Here is a 25872-nt window from a genome sequence, read left to right on the forward strand (position 1 = left end):
CTTAAAAATTACTATTGGTTCGAAACGCGTCCTGACGATGAACCACACTGGTTGGTTCGAAACGCGTCGACAAATGATGTTTCATGTGATCTTCGCCGAAAAATCTTTTGTAAAATTACTATTAGTAATTTATAAAAATTAATAAAATTAATAATTGATTTTTATTTTATTTTTTATTTTAACCAAGTTAAAATGTTTAACATACATTAAATTACAACATCCATTTTTACTCTTAATCCACCAAGACCCGAGAGGTATCAAATATTTTTTCACTCTATGCTAGTTTGCATATCATGATATTTGATCCCTCTCGAGGCTCAGTAGATCCAAAGTAAAGATGGATCTATGTTGGCTTAATTCCCCCCTTTAAATAGGCTACATTCCACGTGAATACCATGGGTTAATACCATGTGCCATTTTTATTTTTATTAATACTAATATTAGGGTAAATAATGTTTTTTTGCATGGTATTAATAATAATCTAGCCAATGGTATTTTGCCCATAGTATTTTTATTTTTATTTTTATTAATTTACCATACCTCTTTTACAAATATGGTATTTGGCCCATAGGATTCACTTAAATAAAACCTCTTTTTTGAACCTTCATAAATAGAAAGAGGGTTATGGACTAAATATAAAAAGAGGTTTTATTTATTTACCATACCTCCACTTTATTTATATTTTTATTTGTTTACACCCTTGCATGTATATAAGGTAACTTATGGAGTAAATATAAAAAATGTTTTATTTATTTACCATACCTCTCATTTATTTATATTTTTATTAATTTACCATACCTCTTTTATAAATATGGTATTTGGCCCATAGGATTCACTTAAATAAAACCTATTCTTAAAAATTAGGGCGAATAGAAGGTTGTAACTCCTAATTTCAAGGGCTAAATTTACCTTTTTTACCCTCTCCCTTAAAATAAGGTGGGCTAACCTCCATACCTAATTTTTTTATAAAATAAATTTGAGGCGATTTGTAAAAATGTACTATGATACAAAATATTTTCCCACTAAAAATTTAAAACCCCTTAAGCAAAAATTCACCCCTAAAATTTTCCATGCAAGTAGGTTCATTGTCTTATTTATCTTCTATAGGAAAAGGTTAAACTCTTTAAATATGTTGTTCTAGGTGTAGCTACCCACCTAGGGAAGTTGTGTTTATCCGTAGATGCACAATTCCACATAACAAATTGGCGACTACATTGGGAATCGATCATTGTTCTAGGTATTTTATTCTCGTCATAGTACACCCTAGTAGACTTTACTTGCTTTCATTGATCTTATTCAGTCCCTTTGAAGTGTTTTTTTCAAAAATTTGAGGTTAGATGTCTTTTGATTGGCCTCTCTAGCACCAACGCAGGCCTGGTCAGGGGACAATGCTTTGCAGAGCATCCTTGGCTTAGAGACAGTGCTCTGAAGCACAGTTACTCCCACTCTGACCTGCAATGATCCTCCTTAAGCTTAAAAACCCATCTTTGACTTGGATTTTTCCAATTTTGCTTTTGAAGTTGTTTGTTTAAAGATCAATGTTTCTATGGTTCTGAAATCAACTTGTATCTCTTCTCCTAGCCCTACTTTGGCCTTGATTGTTTAGTGTTTCTTAAATGATTTCTTTATCATTATCAATTGTCGGCTTAGTGGGGCCTGACCCCGGTTCAGAGTTGATTTAGCCAAGCAAATCCCGGTACTACTAGCCCTTTCGGCAACAGTCCGTGGAGCGTGGACCGAGGTCTCACCCGAAGTAGTATGGGAGGGTGCTAGAGCTATGGTTCCGCACCCTGGAGATGTCTGATGGTTTTAAGTGGTTCGTGGCTCGAGCTTGTGCGCACGTCATTGCACGCTCTTATCTATGCCTTGCAGCCTGCGATGTTGCCTTCACATAGTCTTACTCGGGGGCCAAACGTTATTATTACCCAAGCTCTTACTAATGTTACACCATTAGTTAAGTAACTTAGCTTATTTGCATGGGTAAGGTATACTTAGCAATATAATTTATTCATACAAGTGCGCGCAGTAAATAAACATTATAATTGCAATTTATATCAAACATGTAATAACTCAGAATAAATATACAGAATGGATAACAAAACCTTTCCTTATTAATCTCTTTTCTGATTATATACTCAACTTCACCCTGTGCACTCAGCTGCAGACTCTACTAGGCCTTTGCGCACTCAGTTATAGAGCCTCCTCCTACTCTACGACCCAAGAAACACTTCACACTTCCACTTAATCTCTAAGACCTTCTTCTTTCCATCCTCTACTTCATTCTATCTTCTTCTTGTACAACTTAGAGCCTCGCTCTATTTATATAATCCCATGGTCCGCGGAGTATGGGTAGGCTGAAATTACATTCAAAACTTAAGGTGGACAGCCATATGACTCTAACATACATTTTGCACCCGCATTTTGCGGAGCTTTACAATAATATTAACTCAAAACTTGAGCTTTGATCCCAAAAACATGCCTTGGGGGGATTCCATTCCCAACAGGCCCCCAACACAAACCTCGTGACTCACCCTCGAGTCACTTTGTCGACGCGGCAATATTGGCATGGAGTCCCTCCAACCATTTTCAAATGGTACTAATGTCTGCAGCGCACTGAGCTGTTGCTTGTTGAACCTGCTGCATCTGTTCTTCTGAGACCATTGTGTCCGACATGCTTTCCTACATCTGCGCATGCATCTCCTATATGTGCACGAGCTTCCCTTCAATATTCATCATGATTGTGAAGGCCTCGTCAATCCATGGTTGAACGCGTGCTTTGATAACTTCTTCCTTATCACGCACTGCGTCCACCTGCTCCTTTAATGCCTTGGATTGCTGCATCCTCGCAAGCCATTGAGTGAGGACTACTGTTTGCGCAGTTCCTTGGACACTGTCATATTGCTGCTAGAGCTCACGCGCCTCTATCTCCAGGCGCTGGATGTTGGGGTCCTCCTGCAAAGTATTGAGGACCTCAAGTGCTTGTTCCAACATGTCGGTACAGTTGTGCACTGCACCTCCAATTTCTTCCAACCCTGCTGTGATAGTGCTAGCGTGTTTTTCTCTGATTTACAAGGGAGTGGAAGGTTGTGCCTTCAACTGCAACTCGGCAATTTGCAGATTCAGCTCCAACTGAAGCTTTTTCGTCTCTTCCCTAGCTTCACAGACTCCAGTTGCCAAACTGTGGATCCGCATTTCTACTGGTATATTTGCTGCAATAGCCAGCTCCAGGACACGTTGGCAAGCATCATTTATCGTCTGTACCAAATGTTGGTTTTGCGACACCAATTTGTCGTAATGCAAGCTGATCTACCCCATATTTATCTTTTGTTCCCTAAGAACCTGGAGCGTGCGGCTATTCCTAGCGCGCAGCTCTGTTGTTATCCCATCTTGTCTCTATCAATATTGGGGAATTGACTGTATTTTGGTAGCTCCCTTGCTATGAGCATGATGGATAACAACAACCACACGTAGTGGAAGATTTTGCCCTACTCCTGGGCTTCGTGGCAGTTCTTCAAAAATTCTTCACAGAGGAATTTGGACCAGTTCAGTTGCCCAGCTAGTGCAATTACCGGCATTGGTACCTCATCTGCGCGGCACTTTCTCATCACTTTGTTGGCCAAAATTTGGGTGGCTACGCGGACCCCTTTGTCCTTGAAGCTGGAGATAGCGTAGCCCCTCTTCTTCTTCTCCAGTTTATATTTTGTCTTCATGGCTTCCGCAAGGGCCAAATCGCTGCCCTTTCCTTCAGCTATGGTTGCAGGGTACTTTCCTTTGCAACGAAGCCAAAAGATGCAATGAATTAGATCGGTCATGATATGGATAGGCTCATCTAGCCACATGTACCCATCATGCACCAGGCAGAGCAGCTACCTAATGACAAAAATTATGATTGGTGCACAGTGGAAATGTGGTATCCACAATAAATTCAATAGCCCGGCCTTCCCCATACCTCTCAACCACTTCTACGGCTCGAGCATTGTCACCACTCCCGTAGTGTTTTGCTTCATCAGATTTGTGATCTCTAGATGCGAGAACTTCTTGCGATCAACGAGGTCCCAATGTTCAAACTTCATGGTTGGCACACAGCCCAGGTGCGTACCTTCAAACACGATTCCGTCTAGGAGCAGTGGGGTCTGGAGCGGACTCTTGGTTTCATCCAGATCTTTTGGTACTTTAGTCTTCCCTTTCCGCAGAGGGACATATGCGGGGATTTTTCTTGCAGAGCGTAACGGTTGGATATCCTCCTCTTCTTCTTCTTCTTCTGTGGTGATCAGGGCCTGCAAGTCTTCTTTGTCCTCATCCGTTTCAATTGTGACTGCTTTCCCCTTCTTTGCCATGGATAGTTTGTTGCGCAGTGGGTTTCTAGGGGACACGCGGGGTGGGGCCATTGCCTGTTTGTCTTTCTTGAGCCTCAGTGTTCACAGTGATTTGGGGATTTCTACCACAACCCCGGTGCCTTCTGGGACATCCTCCACCATTGGGGTTTGCACGACCTCGCCGGCGGTTACTTCTTCAATTCCCAAACCATCCTTAGTTGATGCCATCATATCTAGTTTGTAGTCTATTACCCGTGAATTCAGGGGCTCAACTATCTCTTAGTTGTCACTATTCAATACTCTGCTCAAGCGCTCAATTATAAAATGACCAAGTGTTGTTCGCTAGCCAGCCTTCTATGTTTTATAGTGCCTTTTGAATTCGAATTCAACCGTTCCCCCCAATTTCGAGCCATCAATTCTTTCTTGGCGGCAAATTTTCCCAAATCTTGCCCATAACTCGCATCTTAAATGCTCGCCGCCCACTCCATTTGGCCTCAAATCGAGCATCCCATTGTGAATAGTGACTTTAACATTCACTTTACAGCCAACCCTCGCGGCAGCACAACCCTCCTTGCGCGGTCGCGAACCCTGTGACGTTCTGCTTCTGTGGGCATCTCCCAAAGTGTGTAGCTCCCCGATAGAATAGTTTATAGTCTTGTGCACCCTTCAACTACCTAGTGCGCTAAGACTATTTTGGCTACAGCTAGTCAGGTGGTTGCACCACCCGTGCAGGGCTCCATCTCGTCCTCCCCCATGGTTTGTGGAGAATCCCCAGCTTCCATTGTTGCGAACGACACCACAGACTTTACTATTTGCAACGCGCTACCCTCGTCACTACATTTGGTGATATGTGGTCCAAGCCAAGGCAGTAGACTAGCCAGTTCATAGTGATAGTCCTGCAATTTGTTAGTATGATCATACACACCTTGCTTTACCATCCTTGGTTTTTCGACGAGAAATGCTTCCTTTATTTCATCTTTCAGCTTCTTTACTTTCGCGTCCATCATAGCCTTTTCCTTCGTAATCGTACCCTTTCTTTTTCAAGTTCGCAGAGTCTAATGTGTCCTCGTCAGATTTCGTCCTCAAGTTCTATGTGTTTTGTTTTGCATGGATGTATGGTTCCTTCCTTCCGGGCCTCACGTGTTGTTGGATCTATGGGTGCTGCTATTCGCTTAGCATGCTCCAGAGAGATTACAGCATTTGCTCCATTCTTTATTGTTGGAAGTGCCCGCGTGGTCATGTTTTTACACATGGTCCTATAAGCCCATAGAATCACTGGTATGCACAGGTCCAGTCAGTGCAGTTCACATGGTGGACCGTGTTTAGCACTTTGCACATTTTGTCAAAGGTTTCTCCGTGTATAATATTTGACGCACTTGGTCTAATTGTGCTTCATCATCCGTACCCTTGTTGTGCCCACTCTTGTTTTTCGTTCCTGTTTCCTATCACGAGGATGGTGTGAGCTTGTACAAATTTCGTACCATATGCCTGTACCCATTTGGAGAGGTGGGCATGTAGGTTGTATTGTCCATCATATCTGGCTTTTATCCACATCTGTAGTTTACCAAATCATAGGCACAACATCCTTCTACAGTCATGCCAATCCTTAAAACTTCTTTGATGCGCACCCACCACCCTGCGGGCATAGCACACAAAGCCCATTTCAGCGCGTCGAAACGCTGCTATTCTGGTACTTCCTTTTCAAACTTGTTCAGGAAATCATCTACCTCATTCAACCCATCATACATAGGTAGATCCCTTGCCTTTATTGCTACACAGAATAGTGACCTTATCATCATGTTGCAATTGAGCGTGGTTACCTCATGTAACCGATTCTACCATCTTTCTATCTCCTCGTCTGAATCTGAGGTGCAAGAGCTTTCGCGCTCCCATGAAATCCTACCATCTTATATCGGATTCACGAAATCCTGCTCACATGAAATTATCTTGTAAATATAGTCTAGATCATCATCGCTCTTGTCGTCACGCACTGGCTCTGTATAGCGCAATCCTTCCGTAGGGTCTAAAGGTACCACTATGCGTAGAAACTTTTTCTCAAAAATCATCTTGCGCTTCTTTAGATTTATCACTCTATTCATATCAGTGGCCCAATCTATTCCCATTAGTGCGGGATAGGGATTGTTGTCATCAACAATCTCTATCACTTCAAAATCTGCAAGCATTCTCGCACCTTCTATATCTACCGTTATTCCCAACAATCTTCCCATCGGTAGGATCTTCTGCTAGTTCGCCATTTGCAATTGAATAGGAGACCAATTGCAACGCGGGCTTGCCCATGCATTCCCATGTTTTTTTTGGCAGAACGTTCGCATCCGATCTGAGATCCAAAAATGCTAGATGCATTTCATATTCCCCGATTTGTGCAGTCAATGTCATCTCCCTTCTTGTTCACATTGTGTGTTTCCCAAGCTTCCAGACTATGCGCGGTTCTCCTGTCCTAGCACACCTAGTGATAAGTTCCTGCAGTCCCTTCATAGCTTTTTTGTCACGTAGCAACTTCATTCATGTCTCCAAAAAGGTAGTGAGCATTGAAGGATCCATCTCTGGTTCTAGTTGATCCTTACTACCCCAAGTGGAGGCCTCCATGAAGCTCTTCTTAGCTTCCATGAATGTCTCCTTCGCATGCTCCAAATCAAATTCAGGTTCCTTTGTAGGAGCCTTGCGAACCCACGCACTTTCTTCAGGATACTTACCTTTGTCATCTCTTATCGTGAAACCACTTTGAAGCATGATGTTTACATTCAGGTCCTCTTTGCGCGGCTCAGACCTCATCATCTGTATATTCTAAGTCGGGGGAGGCTAGAGTATTCCTGTATCGCGTAACCTCACTATCAGTGTAGGGCAGTCCTCTGTCTCATGATCAAACTGGGTACAATATAAACATGATGCTCTCCTTGGGTTTTCTACAATCACAGACATAATGCCCCGACCCTCCTCAATTGTAACAAATCAACTATCTGCGACCCCTTCCTGGTCCCATTCCACCTCGACCTCGACCGCGCCATTGAAATCCAGTGCACGCCATCCTAGTATTTTGATTGAGGGCTCGCGTTTTGGTCTACACTCTATAGGCAGGAGTCTGATCCATCATCAATTCATAACTTCTATAGGTGCGTTCATCATGGCCTACTGACCTGCAGAAATTATAGAACAATTGTTGGGACGTTTGTATATACATCTGTAATAGATGAAAATTATCCATAGCATGTTTTCCTCCTATCTGACAAATCATGCACCATAATGTAGGCACCGTGCTTGGTCCTGCTTGTGCCTCTGGCCTCAATGGAATTGGCCCTCCTCCCAAAAAGTAATTCGTGAAGACTGGACAATGGTCCTTGTCATGTCCCTATCCCTTGCATTTTATGCACCATACCTCCTCGCACACCTCTAGGGCGAGTTGTCCTGTCTTGTTTTAAACTCTACATTTCCAAACATAAATTTTTCAGTTGCGCGTGGATTTTTTGCACTCCCAAGCTAGGATGTTGTATTGGGGTCTCATGCAGCTTCATTGTCATTTCCAAGGCTTCGGCCTGAGTAGATAGCTTCTACTGTGACAACGCAGTCCTTAGATGCGGTGTTAGTGACGCTACAAACCATGAGTGGTGTTGTCCATTTTCCAAAGCCATGTTGGCTTCGTGAATCATACACTTTAATCTCTGATCTAGCGCCCAATGGGTCTCACCTAGAAGCATCGCGATTTCCTTAAACCCGATAATTGACTATGTCTCCGATTTTGGCCTGCTAAATTCCCTGTTCAGCACGGACTGAATATCTACGATCCCTGCATTTGGATGGTCATTAGAATTCTTAATGTATCATGTTAGTGCGCGATCCTGCAATGCGCTTACTAGCATTTCCTTTTTTATGTTGTCATCCGTGACCCCTTGTGCTTCCCATACGACCTTTACCACGAACTAAAATTGGTCTGGATCTTCGTTCCCTACTCCTTTGAATACTGGCAACTTTATTGCGCTTGCCATATCAAACTGTAGTGGTGGTAGAGGTGGTGTGGGCGAAGATGGGGGTGAAGATGGAAAAACTAGTGGTGGTGTAGGTGGAGGTGGTATGCGTGGAATTCACTGTCTTATCAGATTGATTGCACTTCTAGGTGAAACTTTCGCAAGCTCCTCCTCGCTCTTCCGCATAGGTGAAATCAAGGGACTAATCTCTAATTCTTCACCACTTTCATTTTTGTAGATCTTCCCACTTTGCGTTGTCCAAAAAATCAATTTATTCGCATAACCCGCTTTTCACATAGTAGCATTTTAGTCCAAGTGTTCAAAGATTTAATGTACTTACCTCGTGGTCCTGTGAGGAAGCGTCATTCCGCCTTGTTGTAGCTAACTGTCGTGTCTACCATGAATTCGGTGATAAACCCTCCTATAATTTGATCAAGCCAATGGTCCACAACGTGTGCGATCTTATCTTCCGATGCTTCTAGTCTACGCACCAGTTCTAGAGTCCACACAATCGGTTTGTCGAGGCTATACCTTCCCTGACTGTCTGCTAGCTTTGCAATCCACTCATACAACTCACAGGGAAGGACGCAAAGAAAATTTCATGGATTTCCGTGTACACATAGTGTTCTAACCATTGTTCCTTGGATACTTGTGGATTCCTATTTTCCTGCACCATGAACTCGTGAATCTTTCGGTCCAACCACCCTTCAATCTCTTTCTTTGTTGGATTCCAGTGACACGACATCAGACATCCCTTATGCAGATCCTGATCCCAGCAACAGAACCATTTGTTGGCTTAGTGGGGCCTGACCTAGGTTCAGAGTTGATTTAGCCAAACAAATCCTGGTACTACTGGCCCTTTCGGAAATAGTCCGCGGAGCACAAACTAAGGTCTCACCCGAAGTAGTATGGGAGGATGCTAGAACTAGTTTTCCACACCCTGGAGATGTCTGATGGTTTCAAGTGGTTCGCGGCTTGAGCCTACGCGCATGCCGCTACACGCTCTTATCTATGCCTTGCAACCTGTGATGCTGCCTTGGCGCAGTCCTACTTGGGGATCGAACGTTATTATTACCCAAGCCCTTACTAATGTTCCACTGTTAGTTAGGTAACTTAGCTTATTTGCATGGGTAAAGTATACTTAGCAGTATAATTTATTCATACAAGTGCGCGCAGTAAATAAATAGTATAATTGCAATTGATATCAAACATGTAATAACTCAGAACAGATACAGAGAATGGATAACAAAACCTTTCTTTATTAATCTTTTTTCTAATTACAGACTCAACTTCACCCTACGCACTCAGTTGCAGGTGTTCATGCACTCAGCTGTGGACTCTACTAGGCCACTACGCACTCAGCTATAGAGCCTCCTCCTACTCTGTGGCCCAAGACACACTTCACACTTCCACTTAATCTCTAAGATGTTCTTCTTTCCATCCTCTATTTAATTCTATCTTCTCCTTTTACAACTTAGAGCTTCGCTCTATTTATACAATCCCATGGTCCGCGGACCATGGGTAGGCCGACATTACATTCAAAACTTAGGGCGGACAACCCTATAACTCTAACATACATTTCACGCCCGCATTTCGCAGAGATTTACAAAAATTTTAACTCAAAACTTGGGATTTAATCCCCAAAACATGCCGTGGGGGGATTCCATGCCCAACATCAATTCATTGTTAAAGTTAGTTTATATCGATTAGTCTTTTCTGAAAAGGAAGTGTCACAAAGTCTTCATTTCTTTTAAAAAGAAATTGTCGTAAAGTCTTTGTTTCTTTTGAAAAGTATTGATTGATTGTTTGTGCATCTACTTCCTTCTTTTTCATCTAAACACTAAAGGGACTGAAAAGAAAAACTTGCATTTTGCATATTTTATTTGTGAATGCTTGATAGGAATAGCTAGGGAAATTGCATTAGGTATGCTCTTTGTCAAAGATCTATTGCTCTATCCCTTACTAGCTATGGTTTTCATTGTTAATTGAATGAAAGAATGTTTCTCATGTTAGTTGCATTATAGGAATTGCAAACATACATAAGAAGATCAAATTCTTAAGGGCAAGTTCTTAAGAATATCAACTTAAAAGTTATCTCAATTAACCTAATGGAGCAATGTAACTTAATGCATAACATTTAGAGGTCTATGCTAGAGATGTGTTCCTGCATCATGAAACATAACAATTGTCGCTAACTTGTCTGCGATACATTCCGAGTGTGAGACCTCATTCCATGTATGTGAGTATATCGTAGCTCGTCCAAGCACCTTCAGGTATATAGGGCGGTGTTACAGTATGTAGAGTATAAAGGAATTCTCTCACTGTGCGGTTTCGAATTAGACAACACTAACACGGATTGGGCCTCTACGTACTTCTGAATTATATGGGAGGACTACATTAGGTTGCTATAAATATCATGATGTTATGTATTGTAATTGATGCAGGTCACCATCCACTTGAGAACCTCCTCATCACATCATAAAGCATATCACTCGACATTATCATTTTCGACTTCATGCTTTAGGGGGCATCTGTTATAGGTCTATTTGGGCACATCACTCCCAACATTCAGATCAATACTATTAGGGCTCATCAAACCCTAATTCAGTTGCTGCATGCCCTAGACAAGTCATCACATTAAATGCCATCATTCTTGAGAGTTTCCTAGCTTAAAGACATCATGAAATGACTCCTTGAGGGACCAGCACAGCCTTGGTCAGGGGTAACTGCGCTGCAGAGCACTTAGGCCCATTCAAGCCTGCTCTACATAGCACATATGCCCACTTTGACCTGCGCTGGGCGAGATTGAGCGAAATCTTCATAGGGTTCTAGGAATATTCCTACATTCTAGACCATTCTAGAATATTCCCACCTCTTATCCTCTCATCCCTTCCTCCATGGAATCTAACTCGCAAATTGGAAAGCCATTCAATGCCCAATTTATGAAAAAACCACCTCTATTTCCCTATAAATTGAGCCCTCATAATTGTGATCAAGGGCTAGACTTTGAGATTTTGTAAGGAGATACTGTTGGTTTGAGGTTTGAGATTGTAAGTAAGTATTTTTATGTTGCTAGAGTGTTGTGTTTTTGTTGTGATGAAGGATGGAACTCAAGCTGGATGAGTGACATAGGATCAGACTTTTTTGGTTGTAACTCTTACTTCTACTTAATAAATTTGTTTACACCTTTTCCCATATTATTGTATTTATGTATGATGATTATATGTGTAAATGCTTTTGATTCCATTTGCTTATAGTAGATAGATCTCTTGCTTTGATTGGTTTTTGTCCTCTGTTTATGATTGTAGGTACTTATCGAGCGAATTTAGTGTGAGAAGGAGTGATGGGAGCTATTCAAAGGAGATAAAGGGAAGTGAAAGATAACAAGTAGGTCCCTTGTCTTATTTATCTTCTACAGGAAAAGGTTAAACTCTTTAAATCTATTGTTCTAGGTGTACCTACCTACCTAGGGAAGTTGTATTTATCTGTAGATGCAAAATTCCACATAACAAGTATGTTATAGGTTAACTTGTTGTTGTTATTTTTGGGCCGCTAACCTGTCATTATTATTATTACTTTTTGATGCCTATTTCACCCATTTCTACTATTCTTTATCACGTCATTTATCATAATTTATCATATAATTCCATTTTATAATTATTTATGCTCTTATGGATAAATACTATTTTCTCCTTTATTTTTAATAAATTGATGATTATTATGCATGATTTTACCAGTGATGGTTTACTAATGGATTTGTTGTAACATCACCCATGATTTTAGCCTCCAAGATGTTTCCCAGATTGCAAATTTGATCTCCAACTCACAATTAAATATTTCAACTCAGAAATTCGCTAGAATAAGAAGTGACAGTTTTGCATTGGACGTTTCAGACAAATGAAGGAGAATCTGGAAAATCTGAAACATGGGTTTTGTCCAGAATGGACCGAATTAGATTTTCCAGAAGCAGTTTTCCAAAATTCGGTTTTTATTAAGAGAAACGGAAGGTTCTTCGAAGATGATTTTCTCAGATTTGCTATTGCGGCCGTTTTCCAAATTCTTTCAGTTGCAATACCAAATTCTACTTGTTCCTGCTAAATGTTGATGGAAAGACCTTTTAGATATGATCTTGCTGATCAATTTGTTTTGTGTAATCCAAATTTGTAATGGAAATCATTGTAATCATATTTTTTTTAACTTCTCTTTGCTCTTTGTGTATTTAAATGAAAATAGAGATCAAAGAGAGGAGGATAATAAGGGGAGAATATGATAATAGGGGGAGAATAGAGAGGAGGAAACTTCTCGCCTTTTTACTTCAATTGTAATTTTAAAACACAGAGCATGATTTTGAAGGACACATTGCGTTGTAATGACATTTGAATTTGATGATTAATACATAATTTGAGTTGCTGTTCACTCGCGATATTCTGAAGTAGTTAAGCAGTATTCGTTGGCAGCTTGGGCGCGGTCACCAGTGGATTTCACTGTTGTTCCCTGTGTTATATTTTTACTTTTCTTTTATTGCAAGTTTAATTATTTTGTTTTACATCTTTACGATTGATTTACTTTCATATGTGTGGAGTTTGTGTATTAATTTGATTAATTCTTAATTCTGTCATTTGATTTTCATTCATTTATGTCGCGGATTGAGTTAATTATTAGATAAAAATCATTTCTTGCTAATTAAAGGACAGAGTGTTATTGATTAGACCAGTTGCTTTATTTCTATGCAGTAGTTTAAATTCAGCTGAAAGAGCTCTGTTATTTCTACGGTGCACTCGGTTGATGTAATTGCAATTAGAATCTCTTGATTAAGATTGAGTTTGGTTTAGATTAAGATTTAGTTTTGATGCTTGAATAGGTTATTTTCCTTGAAGTTACAAGCTTGAGATTTATGGTTTGATATGTTTACTCTTGTATTTAAATTGATAAGTTATCTTAAAGCACTACTCTCTATAAATATAACGATTTCCATCACTTGCAATGTATATTGTGTACACTCTTGAAACAAAAAGAGTTACCTAGGTTGATAATTAATGTGAGACAATTAGGAGTTCTAAAAGACACCTTATATGCACCCAACATTTTGGCGTCATTGCCAGGGAGAGTTTTGCTATTTCGTAGAAGTGATGTATGTTTGATATTTGTTGTTGGGAAATAATTGGGTATTAAAAATGGAAGGTAAAAACCTACGTACGAGTAAGTAAAGTGCTTGCTCCCTCGCCCACTTTTCAACACAATTGCATAGGAATTGAAGTAGAAATAAAAGTTTGATGTTTGTTTTCTATGAAAGAATTGGGTATTAAAAAAGAAAGGTAAGAACCTGTGTACGAGTAAGTAAAGTGCTTTCTCCTGTGCCCACTTTTTAGCAAAATTGCGTAGGAATTAAAGTAGAAATAAATGTTTGAATTTCTGTGTGAATGAATAAGAAAAAAAAGATATAAATTTTGAAAAACAAATCTCATGATTTCACTTAAGTTGTGATATAAGCACCACCCATTTCACTAACCAATTGACAGGAACATTTGAAGGAGGAGCCTCAAAGAAACACATGAATAACATCTTCTATTATGGTAAGAAATGGCTCACATTTCTACTTTTGAATTCCCTATCAAAGATCTAGGAGGAGTGACAGAAATGCACATAATTCCCCCATCTTCTCTACCAAATTTTCATGGTTTGGAAAAGGAAGACCCAAATACATTTTTATTTGAGTTTGAAGTACTTTGTAGAGAATATGATTATTATACTAATGATCAAAGGTTGAAAGTGTTTCCTCTTACTCTAAAAGGAGCAACTCTTTGATGGTTCACGAGCCTTGATGGGAATTGCATCCAAACATGGGAGGACATGAAGAACATATTCTTGAAGAAGTACCAAGAATATCGCAAGGCTGATGAAAATATTTTCAATATGATACAAGGGGGAGATGAAAGCTTGGAAGACTATGTAGAGCGATTTCATTATAACCTTCAAAAATCAAAGAATAAGAATTTGAAAAAAGAGATCTTAAAAACACTCATTCTTAAAGGAATCAAAGATGAATTTTTAGAACTCTTAAGTCTAATTGGAAAAGGTGATATTTTTCAGTTGTCATATGATGATGTTTGTGAATTATGCATAAGGTATTCAAGAGGAATATTTAAGGCTGATAAGAATTCTGGAGAAGTTTCTTCTTTCTTTTCCAAATCTACTACAAGAAGAGGAGACATGAGAGCTGAAATCAATGTTTTATTTGACAATTTTAAATATGATTTTATTATCTCTCTAAATTCACAATTGGATGTTTTGCAGGTTCAGAAAAATCATGAAATTGAAGAAGTGTTTTTCCCTCATTTCCAAAAGGAGCATCCCATAAATACTCACTCTTCCTTATCTAGGATGGAAGTAGCATATCAAAGAGATGGGGAAGCTGCAACAATGTCAAAACCATGGAAATCGTGGCCTACACGTATGGTTCAAAACACTTCCTCTCCATTTTCTTACTTGCATAATCCATTATGGAATACTCATGTGTTAGGGCAGCCATGTCAATCTTGATATAACCCCCACCAATCTTGTTTACAAGTTTGGCATGGTTCATCTTATGATTGCATGACTACTCTCCCTCATCTTGTAGCACACACATCATCCATATTCTTCACCAACTCTTCCACAACATCTTGCTTTCCCATCAAAATCATCCACACAATCCAATCAACCACATCATCAAAATGCTCCATGACCTACGCAATTTCATGCTCAACTTATTCCACACCTTCATCATAATAAACCAGTACAACACGCTTATAGTGTTGAACTGCAAAATTTACCTACCCTTCCCACCTATTCTATCTCACATGCACCACTGTAGAAAACTTATATTGAGATTGGGAATGTTTCAAATCCAAAAATTGTAGAAGTTATGAAAGAAAATGAGGTTTCTTCTAGCCTGCATCGACAAGCCATTTTAAAAACTCAAGAACTTCATGATATGACGGCTATGGGAAATCAAGAAAGTAAAGGATATATTGAAGATTGGTTTCACTCCATCATTTTTTTGCAACCTCACTCCATACTTCAACAATTTTTGACACCATCTTTTCAAGGGAAGTTCACTACTCATACCCTACTATTTATTAACATGCATTTTTCAAATTTGGGTATGTACATACTGGAGGCCTTATTTTGAAAATGGCTCCACTGGAAGTACTCTTATACGTAAACATATTCATTTTTCAAAGCAGAGTAGGTTAGTGTAGAAAATAAATAAATAAGGACATAAATAAATACATTTTTATTATTATGTAAAAATTGTTGTTGTTGTTGCAACACGCTATGGAAATCAACATCGGTGATAAATGTTTTAATTTATTTGTGTATGTAGATGTATTATATTGAAAATAACATTTATACAAACATTCATATTCATTTTTATCACTAATTTGGAAAAAATTGCTTGACTATCATATTTTTTGGCTCGCGGGCTTGATGAAATTTTTGAAAATGCAGTTGGGACAGTCATGTTTTGAGGGACCAAAAGTCAACATTTTTAAAACCTATTTCTACCTTAAGTATCCCTTTATTTCTAATTTCCAATCCAATTTGAATCACTCCATTTGGAATTGAAACGAAAAATTTATAACCAAAACATTGATAGGGCGTCTAGTAGGCAGCTCAGGAATAGAGTTGGGACAGTCATTTTTTGGAGGCCTAAATGACTATATTTTTAAAACCTGTTTCTAAGGTATATTTCCCTATCAATCTAGTTTACAAAGTAATTTGAATCACTGGATTTCGATATCGTATAAGAAGGTTATGACCCAAATACTGACTATCTATCCTAAATCAGCACTCTTAAAACTATGTTTTTCTAGTTGTTCATTAAAGTATTTGACCCATCAATTCTTCTTGTATTCAAAACCTGTTTCAATTAGAGATAAATAAATTAATATAATTTTATTTCCAATTTGAATCAGCTCAATCTGTCATCAAACATAAAAATTATGCTTAAAATATCAACAATTGGTCTAAGCTAGGAAATCGAAAATAACTATGTTATGCAGGTCGTTCGAAGTAAAATTGACATATCATATCATGGAATTTTTAAAACACATTTCTATTAGAAATATCCCTCTGAATTCCCTTTCATTTGGATTTGGAATCACTTAAATCGGACAAAAAACAAAGAAGTTATGATTAAAACATTGTAGGTTAGCATGATTGGTCACTGCTCCCCCACAGGTAATAAATTAATTTTACTTTGTTATTTTATCCATGGATTTGTTTTACATAGTAACTACTTGTTATTTTTTTGCATAATTCTTGGATTAGGGGAGCCCAATCACCTCTCTTTCTCCATGATTTAATGTTTTATTGCAGGTAGACACTCGTTTTTTTGCAGGTCCTAGGAAAATAAAAAAGGTCAATTTATGAACAAGCAATTCTTGAAAAAAAAATTAAACAAGGACATTTCATCCAATTCATTACTTAATGGATTCATAACAGAAGAAAGGGAGAATTGATTTCCATTTGAAGTTTCATATCACCACTGCCAAACCATTTTTCCAAGAGATCATTTTTTTCCATTAACAAACTCATATTCCCTTAGGAAATAACATCATAGCTGTTGTAACTTAATTTATTTATTTATTTACTATTTTTAAATAAAGTGTTGTTTCTTTTCTGATTTCTCTTATGTTTCTGTGTTTCAGGTGTTGATTCCTTCAAAGTTGTAGTTTCCACTCAGTTGGCAATTGAACATCACTTTTTTTTGCGTATTTTGCTGTTCAAACCTTTGAACAACACTTTTTCTTGCATGTTTTGTTGTTCAAACTTTTGAACACCACTTTTTTCCTTGTGTGTTTCGTTGTTCAAACTTTTGAACAACACTTTTTTGTGTATTTTGTTGTTCAACTTTTTGAATAGCTACTGTTAAAACTTTTGAACAACACTTTTCCTTGCGTGTTTTGATGTTCAAACTTTTGAACAATTGTTTTTCAAACTTTTGAACAACACTTTTTTTGCGTATTTTGTTGTTCAAACTTTTGAACAACTGTTGTTCAAACTGTTGAACAACACTTTTTTCCTTGGGTGTTTTGTTGTCAAACTTTTGAACATCACTTTTTCTTGTGTGTTTTGTTGTTCAAACTTTTGAATAGCTGCTATTCAAACTTTTGAACAACATTTTTTTTTTGCATATTTTTTTGTTCAAACTTTTGAACAGCTGCTATTCAAACTTTTGAACAACACTTTTCTTGTGTGTTTTACTATTCAAACTTTTGAACAACATTTTTTTTTGCGTATTTTGCTGTTCAAACTTTTGAACCACTGTTGTTCAAACTTTTGAACAACACTTTTTTATGATTAATTTACTTTCATGAGTGTGGAGTTTGTGTATTAATTTCATTAATTCTTAATTCTATCAATTGATTTCATTCATTTATGTCGCAGATTGAGTTAATTATTACATAAGAATCATTTCTTGTTAATTAAAGGACAACGTGTTATTGATTAGATCAGTTGCTTTATTTCTATGTAGTAGTTTAGATTCAACTGAAAGAGCTCTGTTATTGCTACGGTGCACTCGGTTGATGTAATTGCAATTATAATCTCTTGATTAAGATTGAATTTGGTTTAGATTAAGATTTAGTTTTGATGCTTGAATAAGTTAATTTCCTTGAAGTTACAAGCTTGAGATTTATGGTTTGATCCATTTACTCTTGTATTGAAATTGATAAGTTATCTTAAAGCATTACTCTCTATAGATATAACGATTTCCATCACTTGCACATATTGTGTACACTCTTGAAACAAAAATACTTACTCGGGTTGATAGTTAGTGTGAGGCAATTAGGAGTTCTAAAAGACACCTTATATGCACCCAACAGTTATATGCTAGTAACTTGATGATTATGGTTATTACATTAAGATATTTATGCTATATGTATCATGCTAAATTTGATTGGTCTATGCAAATGGTTAGGGTTATGACATTTAGGTGTGAGTTAATATGTGGTAATATTATGTGATACTAATCTAGATCAGACTGTGCATATGTGTTTGTTATGTATGAATGATTACGAGCCTATGATGTGAACATGTTAGTTAGTTAATGTTAGGTGAAAAATCTAATCAGAAAGCGTTGTTACCAATCTTCTTCAAAATTTTGAAAGGACCCGATCTGATTGGCTTGAGATTTTTACCTTCACCTTGAAGTTTTCTTAGTTGATATAAAACCAAACTTGATCTCCCACTTGGAAATCATGATCAACCCGTTTCTTGTCATGTCTTTCTTTGTACTTTGCTATGCTTTTCTCTAGCTACTCTTGTACTCTTTGATGCACTAGCTAAGTTTGTTCAATGAAATTATTGGCTTTTTCCACATCATTATGTCCATCTACTACAATATCTTTACCAAGGATGAAATCTAAAGGAGACTTTGGCAAATAATCCAAACAAGCTTCAAATGGAGATTCTTGCATAGATGATTGTTTGGCACGACTGTAGGCATGATGGATGTAATGAAAATGCTCATCCCAAAGTTTAGGATGCTTACCACAATATCCACGAAGGAGATGCACTATTGTTCTATTTACCACTTCTATCTGGCCATTAGTTTGTGGATAAAATGCGGTGCTCTTCTTCAACTTGGTGTCGATGAGTTCCCATAAACTTGATCAAAATTTCTTGACAAATCAAGAATATCGATAAAAAATAATAGAAGTGGGTAACCCAAAGTGCACCCATACATTTCGAAAGAACATCTTTGCAATTTGTTCAGTTGTAACATTTTTTTTACATGGCATCAACATACACATTTTGCTGAAACAATCCACAAAAACATATAGATAATCATGACCTTTTCTAGACATTAGCAGTCCTCCTACAAAATCCATATAAATACTTTCCCAAGGGCGAGAAGGAATATGAAGTGTAGTATACAAACCCAATTTCTCATTTCTAGGCTTGTTAGTAGCACACATTGAACATCCCTTTACATATCTTGAAATTGCTTCATTCATGCGAGACCAATAACAATACCTTTGAATGTGTTCAACTATTTTACCTGGCTTCCTTTATGACATTGACACTTTCACCCTGTGGAACACATAACTTTCCAAGATTATACAACAACTTGTTATGAAAATGATAATCCAACTCTTCAACATGATTTCCTTGAATCAAAGTTTCATAAACATCTTTAAAATCACCATCTTGAGCATATTGTTCAATATAAATTTCATGCATGATTGAGTTATGCTTAAGAATCATATATGCATTAACAATAGGGCTTGATAACATATCAACATTTTTTTTGTATATACCTTTCTTGTACCTGATTACCAAATGAAATTGTTGTATAAATTCCATCCACATGAAATGTCTAGCTTGTTGTAGCTTGGTTTGCGATTGTAAATATTACAAAGGTTGATGGACAATATGAATAATTGTTTCTTTACCCAACAAATAATTCTTCCATTTGGTCATGCTTTGTACCAAAGAATACAACTCGTTATCATAAGTTGGATAGTTAATTACTATATTGGTAAAGGTTTCAGAATGATATAAAATAGGCTTACCATGCTACATCAAAACTTCTCCCATAACATAATCGTTGCATTAGTTTGAATCTCAAATGGTTGTTTAAGATATGAAAGTGCTAGAACTAGTGTTGTACTGATTTTATCTTTCAATGTGTCGAACGCGTCATGTTTCTTGCCTCCCCGCTGAATGACCTATTTCACAGTTGTCAACTCATGTAATGGTGCTTAAATGAGTGAGAAGTTAGCTATAAAATTTCTCCAATATCGGGTTGCTCCCAAAAATCTCCTAACTTCTACTACATTATTGGGTTTAGGCCGATTTACAATGACTTCAACTTTTGAGGGATCAATTTTCAATTCACCCCCTCCTACAATATGACCCAAATAAATCAAAGAGGTATTCCCAAATTCACACTTAGACATTTTCAAATAAAATTTCTCTTTCTTCATGACATCTAAAGCTTGTTTCACATGCTTGACATGCTCTTCAAGAGTCTTACTGAAAATTAGAATATCATCTAAGTAAACTATGACAAAATCATCAAGGAATGGTCTCAACACATCATTCATAACTCTCATGAATGTCACAGGTGAACTACAAAGCCTAAATGACATAACTAACCATTCAAACAAACCTTGTTTTTTCTCGAAAGAAATTTTCAAAATATCACCTTCAACAATCCTTATTTGAAAATAACCACTTCTCAAATCTAACTTATTGAAATAAAAAATTCCTTTAACAAATCTAGAAAATAATCAATGCGAGGAAGAGGATAATGATTATTTACCGTGATTTTGTTCAAAACACTAAAATCCACACACATGTGCCATGTACCATCTTTATTTGGAACCAAAAAAACAGGTGACCCACAAGGATATATGCTAATTTTGATGACCCCTTTGTCAAGAAGCTCATGAATTTGCTTCTTGATTTCTGCATTCTCTAAAACTGGCATTCTATACATGCCAATGTTTTGAATTAGTGGTGCATCCTGCTGCAAATGAATCTCATTTTGGATTCCTATTTTAGGAGGCAAACCTTCAGGTTCTTGAAACATATTGTCATAAGTATTAACAACTTCAACCAAATCATGCTTGAGTTTAGAATCACATACTGTGAAAGCTTTAGATTCAACAATATCTTTAGCTTTAATCATCAACAACACAAAAATTCTTACTAGCATTTACAAGCCTTTTCATCTAACCAACACTTACAAGAGATAAGTTCATCTTCTTGCGATGTTCACGAACAATATACTCAGCTCCATCTTTAAAAATATGCTATTTTTTCTCATGATGATAGAATATTCCTTTTTGGTCATACAAGCATGTAATCCCTAAAGCAATTCCAAATATGTCAAGTGGTACAACATCAAGCTAGACTACCTCATTTATAAAATTTGAAGTGATGATGAATTTGAGTTTACATTTTATTGTACTTTCAATTTGGCATCATCACATATCCAACCCAAAGGGTAAGGTTTAGTATGAGGTGTAGTTTCTAGATTTAATTTCTTGACAATTGCTTTAGAAATAAGGTTGACTTGGGATCCACTATCAAACAAGGTATCAAATTTTGTATGTTTTGTAATGACTCGATATGGAAAAACTCAATTCTTTCTTTATCATTTTGAGACTCAATAGGCTTACAATAAGAACTAGTACTTGCATTATAATCTTTACCATTAATTCCCATGGTTATGATTTTGGTTTCATCACTTGGATCAGATCCTAGATCTTATTGAGTTGTAGGAGCAACATTTTGTCTCCCTTTGTTGTTGAACTTCTTTGGTCTCATTTCTAGATGTAGTTTCCAACAATGGTCTTCATCATGGCCCTCTTTTGAATAATGTGTCGAAATTCCCACTATAGATCAATAGATTGTGCAATATACTAAAGCAAAATACAATATCTACTTCTACAACAAACTTTGCGGACGCTTAATCGAATTTGAGCAAGATCAATCAAAACACATATAATAGAGAAGAAGAAATCATACACATGAAACACAGTAAAATACTCTAGGGAAAGCCTCAGCTAAAAACCCCGATCTTTGTATTATCATACAAGTGGAAATATGTCTGAATTACACAAAGCATTATATCACAAGCTATCATGCTCTTAGTACAATCCCTCTGCTGCTCATAGGCATTCAAAGGCTTCTCACAAACCTTATCCTTTGCCCTCCAAGCCTCCTATTTCCTTGTGCATTTTCTCTTGGGTCCTCAAGTTTCCACTTGTGTGTAATAATCCCTCACACACTGCTTTGACCTCTAAAATAACTACACAAATCTGAAGGAGATAATTCCTTCTTCATGGATGAGTTTTCTATATAGGAAAATTCCTCCAACTAATAGTACATTATCCCTTCCTCTGATCTCAACTGGGTCTTTGAATGAACTGACATGCATGATTTATTTATGAGAGAATATTCAGTTATCTGGAGAGCAGCAGTTACATGCATGCAAGCATTAACTAATTGAACTCACAATTAATTCTACAAACTGTTAGAATTAATCTAACTGGACTTAACTCAGTTAACTGAGCTAACTAATTACAACTCATCCTTATCTCTTTAACTGATGGATAAATTCCTCAATCAATGGAGAAATTGTTGCATGTCTTCACATAGACTTCATGTTTGATTTTCTCCAACTAATTAATTCAAGATGAATTAATTAATTATTTACAAATAGCTGCTAAGATCAAATTCGAATTTTACTTCTCAATTTTAGTTCAAGTACTAACTAAAATTGGAATCCATCTTGAAATTCTATTTATAGCAATGATATTTTTAGCACTTCTATTGTTCATTCCTTGTTGCTATGTCCAACACTGGTACCCGAACTGCTATTTATAGCAATGTTATTTTTAGCACTTCTATTTTTAGCATTTCTTGTTTCCATTTTCAACACTCCCTCTTAACAAGAAAGGCATTCAACTTGAACCCGATCCTGAAACTTTGGAATGTTCTGCATGCAACACTTCTCCCAAGTGTTGTTGCTCCAACAACTGTAGAAACAAACAAAATCTCCCAACTGACCTCCCTGTTGGGTTAGAAACACCCTCTAATGCTGAAGCTTCCTATGCCACTGACAAGTGCTCCCTCTATGATCTCTGAGTTGCTGCAACACCCCATGCATCTTGCACCATTGCACACCTCTCTGTGACATCCTGCACTGGTGCAACACTCCTGTGCCTCTCACATTGTTGCAGACTGCTAGCTCTGCACTGTCTTGGGATTCCTGCACTGTATCTCTCTCTGCTGCTCCATCTGCATCTGTCTCTACCCATTCAGCCAGTCCTGCTACTCCTCATTGGGGCTCCTATAGAAAGGTCTAATCAAAGAGGTTGGGTACCTCAAGGATCTTACCCCTATTTCAGCCTTCATGGGACTATCACTTCACATTTCCCCACCTCCCACTTGGACGTATGGCTGCATGTGATCCATCTGCCCACTTGGCTCGAACTTTACCCCTACTAGAGGTCTCTACATGAGTGGATGCCTCCACTCGGTCTCCTCTCGACATCTCCAATTATGGCTCCTCCACAACCTCATGGAGCTGCTTCACCAATTGTGGCTCCTCCACAATTGTTTGCGACTTCTTCTGGCACTGCATGTTGAGAGGTAATGTACTCTCCCTCTCAACCACCAAGTATATAACCTTTGCCTTACTCCTCAAGGCTTTGCATGCATCTTGAACCTCAAGAGCATACAAGTTCTTGGCTAGCACACCAATCTGTTTCATCTTTCCCGCCGTCACGAAATTTTCTAGAAAGGGAGATAATTTTAAATAAGTGATATCTCCCTCATCTAAACTTTGATTCAGCCAATTTGTTTTTTGAATTTGGGTCTTTTTCCGAAAGGAATCTAGATCTACTATTTATTTATTTTAAATTTTGCACAAAAATTTTCAGATCTGCTCTAAAAACTCGCGGCCCATTTTTTTTTACTTCGAATTCTCTTCTTCATTGTATACTGTTCTCTGCTTTGATCACCTTTGCTCTGATACCACGTAGAAATTCCCATTGTAGACCAATAGATTATGCAATATACTAAAGCAAAATACAAGATCTACTTCTACGACAACTGTTATAGACATTTTTGTGCCTAACAGCATGAAGCATGAAATGTCAATAATCTGAGGGATCCAAAGTCCCTAAACATGTTGTTCCTACCCCTAGAGGAACAAGGTCAGCAAACCACAGCACTAAAAATCAGTTCTCCACCTGAAAACACTCAAAAACAAGCTATTTCTGGATCATGTCAGCTGCTCCACTGAGCATCTGCGCTGAATGTCAACTGATCCACTCTGTACCTGCGCTGAATGTCAAAAGCAATGAAGGCTACCTGCGCTGGGCGAGATTGGCCAAGTGGCACAGTCATTCTGCAAGGTGTCAAATGCCCAGGAAGCTTCCAAAATGACACTTGGACCAGGGAATTCGCCTTGTGATGAGTAAGAGGATCTAGATCTCCAAGTGGAAGCAAGAAACTCCAAGTGGACTCAAGAACTGAAGAATAACTGAAGTGGGAGAGGACACTAGTCAGCTTCATGTCAGTCTCAAGCTGACTCATCCTTTCTCCAAAACTCCTATATATAGAGCTCTCTCATGAGGTCTATAGAGGCTGGAATCTTGTGTATGTAAGGAAGTGCTATTGGTTTGAGTGTAGAACTATTGGGTGATTTGCTTGAAGGAGGTGAAGAGGAGATTTCTTTCTGCTGGGAGGTGTTGCTGGATTGGACCTCTTATGGTTGTAACACTCTCAGAACTTTACTTCTTCCATTAATAAAGCTTTTGAGGTTCTTCTATATGCATGTGTCTCAATGGTGTATTGATGCTTGTATATTTGATTTATTCTAATCCTTGAATCAATTATGGATGTATGCTTCTTGTAGTTTCCTTTTCTTGTGCTTTTACAGGATCTTTGTGTAGCTGGGCCAGTGAAAGAGCAAGGAGCTGGGAGCAAGCAGCAAAGAGGGAAGATTGGATCAACCATTAGCGGAAGATAACGGTTAGTGGATCCCTTTCTCCTCTCTCTTACATTTCATAAAGAAGTAATCTTGAATGGTTTTGCATTCAATTGTTGCTGAGGTACTATCACCCTTAGAGTGGGATAGGGTCATTCCGTATTGGATACTTTTCCCAACAACAACAACCTTTGCGGAAGCTTAATCGAAATTGAGCAAGATCAATCAGAACACATATAACAGAGAAGAAGAAATCATACACATGAAACATAGAAGAATACTATGGGGAAAGCCTCAACTAAAAACTCTAATCTATATCTTATCATGCAAGTGGAAATATGTCTGGATTACACAAAGCATTAGCTCACAAGCTATCCTACTCTCAGTATAGTCCCTCTACTACTCATAGACAGTCAAAGGCTTCTCACAAACCTTCTCTTCTTCCCTCCAAGCCTCCCATTTCCTTGTGCAGTTTCTCCTGGGTCCTCAAGCTGCCACCTGTGTGTAATAATCTCTCACACACTACTCTGACCTCTGAAATAACTGCACAAACCTGAATGAGATAATTCCTTCTGCATGGATGAGTTTCCTATATAGGAAAATTCCTCTAACTGATAGTACACTGTCCCTTCCTCTGATCTCAACTGGGTCTCTGACTGAACTGACATGCATGAGTTATTTATGAGAGAATATTTAGTTATCCGGAGAGCAAAAATTACATGCATGTAAGCATTAACTAACTGAACTCACAATTAATTCTACAAACTGTTAGAATTAATCTAACTGGACTTAACTCAGTTAACTGAGCTAACTAATTACAACTCATCCTTATCTCTTTAATTGATGGATAAATTCCTCAATTAATGGAGAAACGGTTGCATGACTTCACATAGACTTCATGTTTGATTTTATCCAACTAATTAATTCAAGATGAATTAATTAATTATTTTACAAATAGCTGCTAAGATCAAATTCAAATTTTACTTCTCAATTTTAGTTAAGGGACTAACTAAACTTGGAATCCATCCCGAAATGTTATTTATAGCAATGTTATTTTTAGCACTTCCATTTTTCATTCCTT

Source organism: Pinus tabuliformis, chromosome 1_2 (genome assembly GCF_031772625.1).
Source record: "Pinus tabuliformis cultivar Carrire ecotype Pingquan chromosome 1_2, CPIR1, whole genome shotgun sequence".
NCBI classification, from domain to species: Eukaryota; Viridiplantae; Streptophyta; class Pinopsida; order Pinales; family Pinaceae; genus Pinus; species Pinus tabuliformis.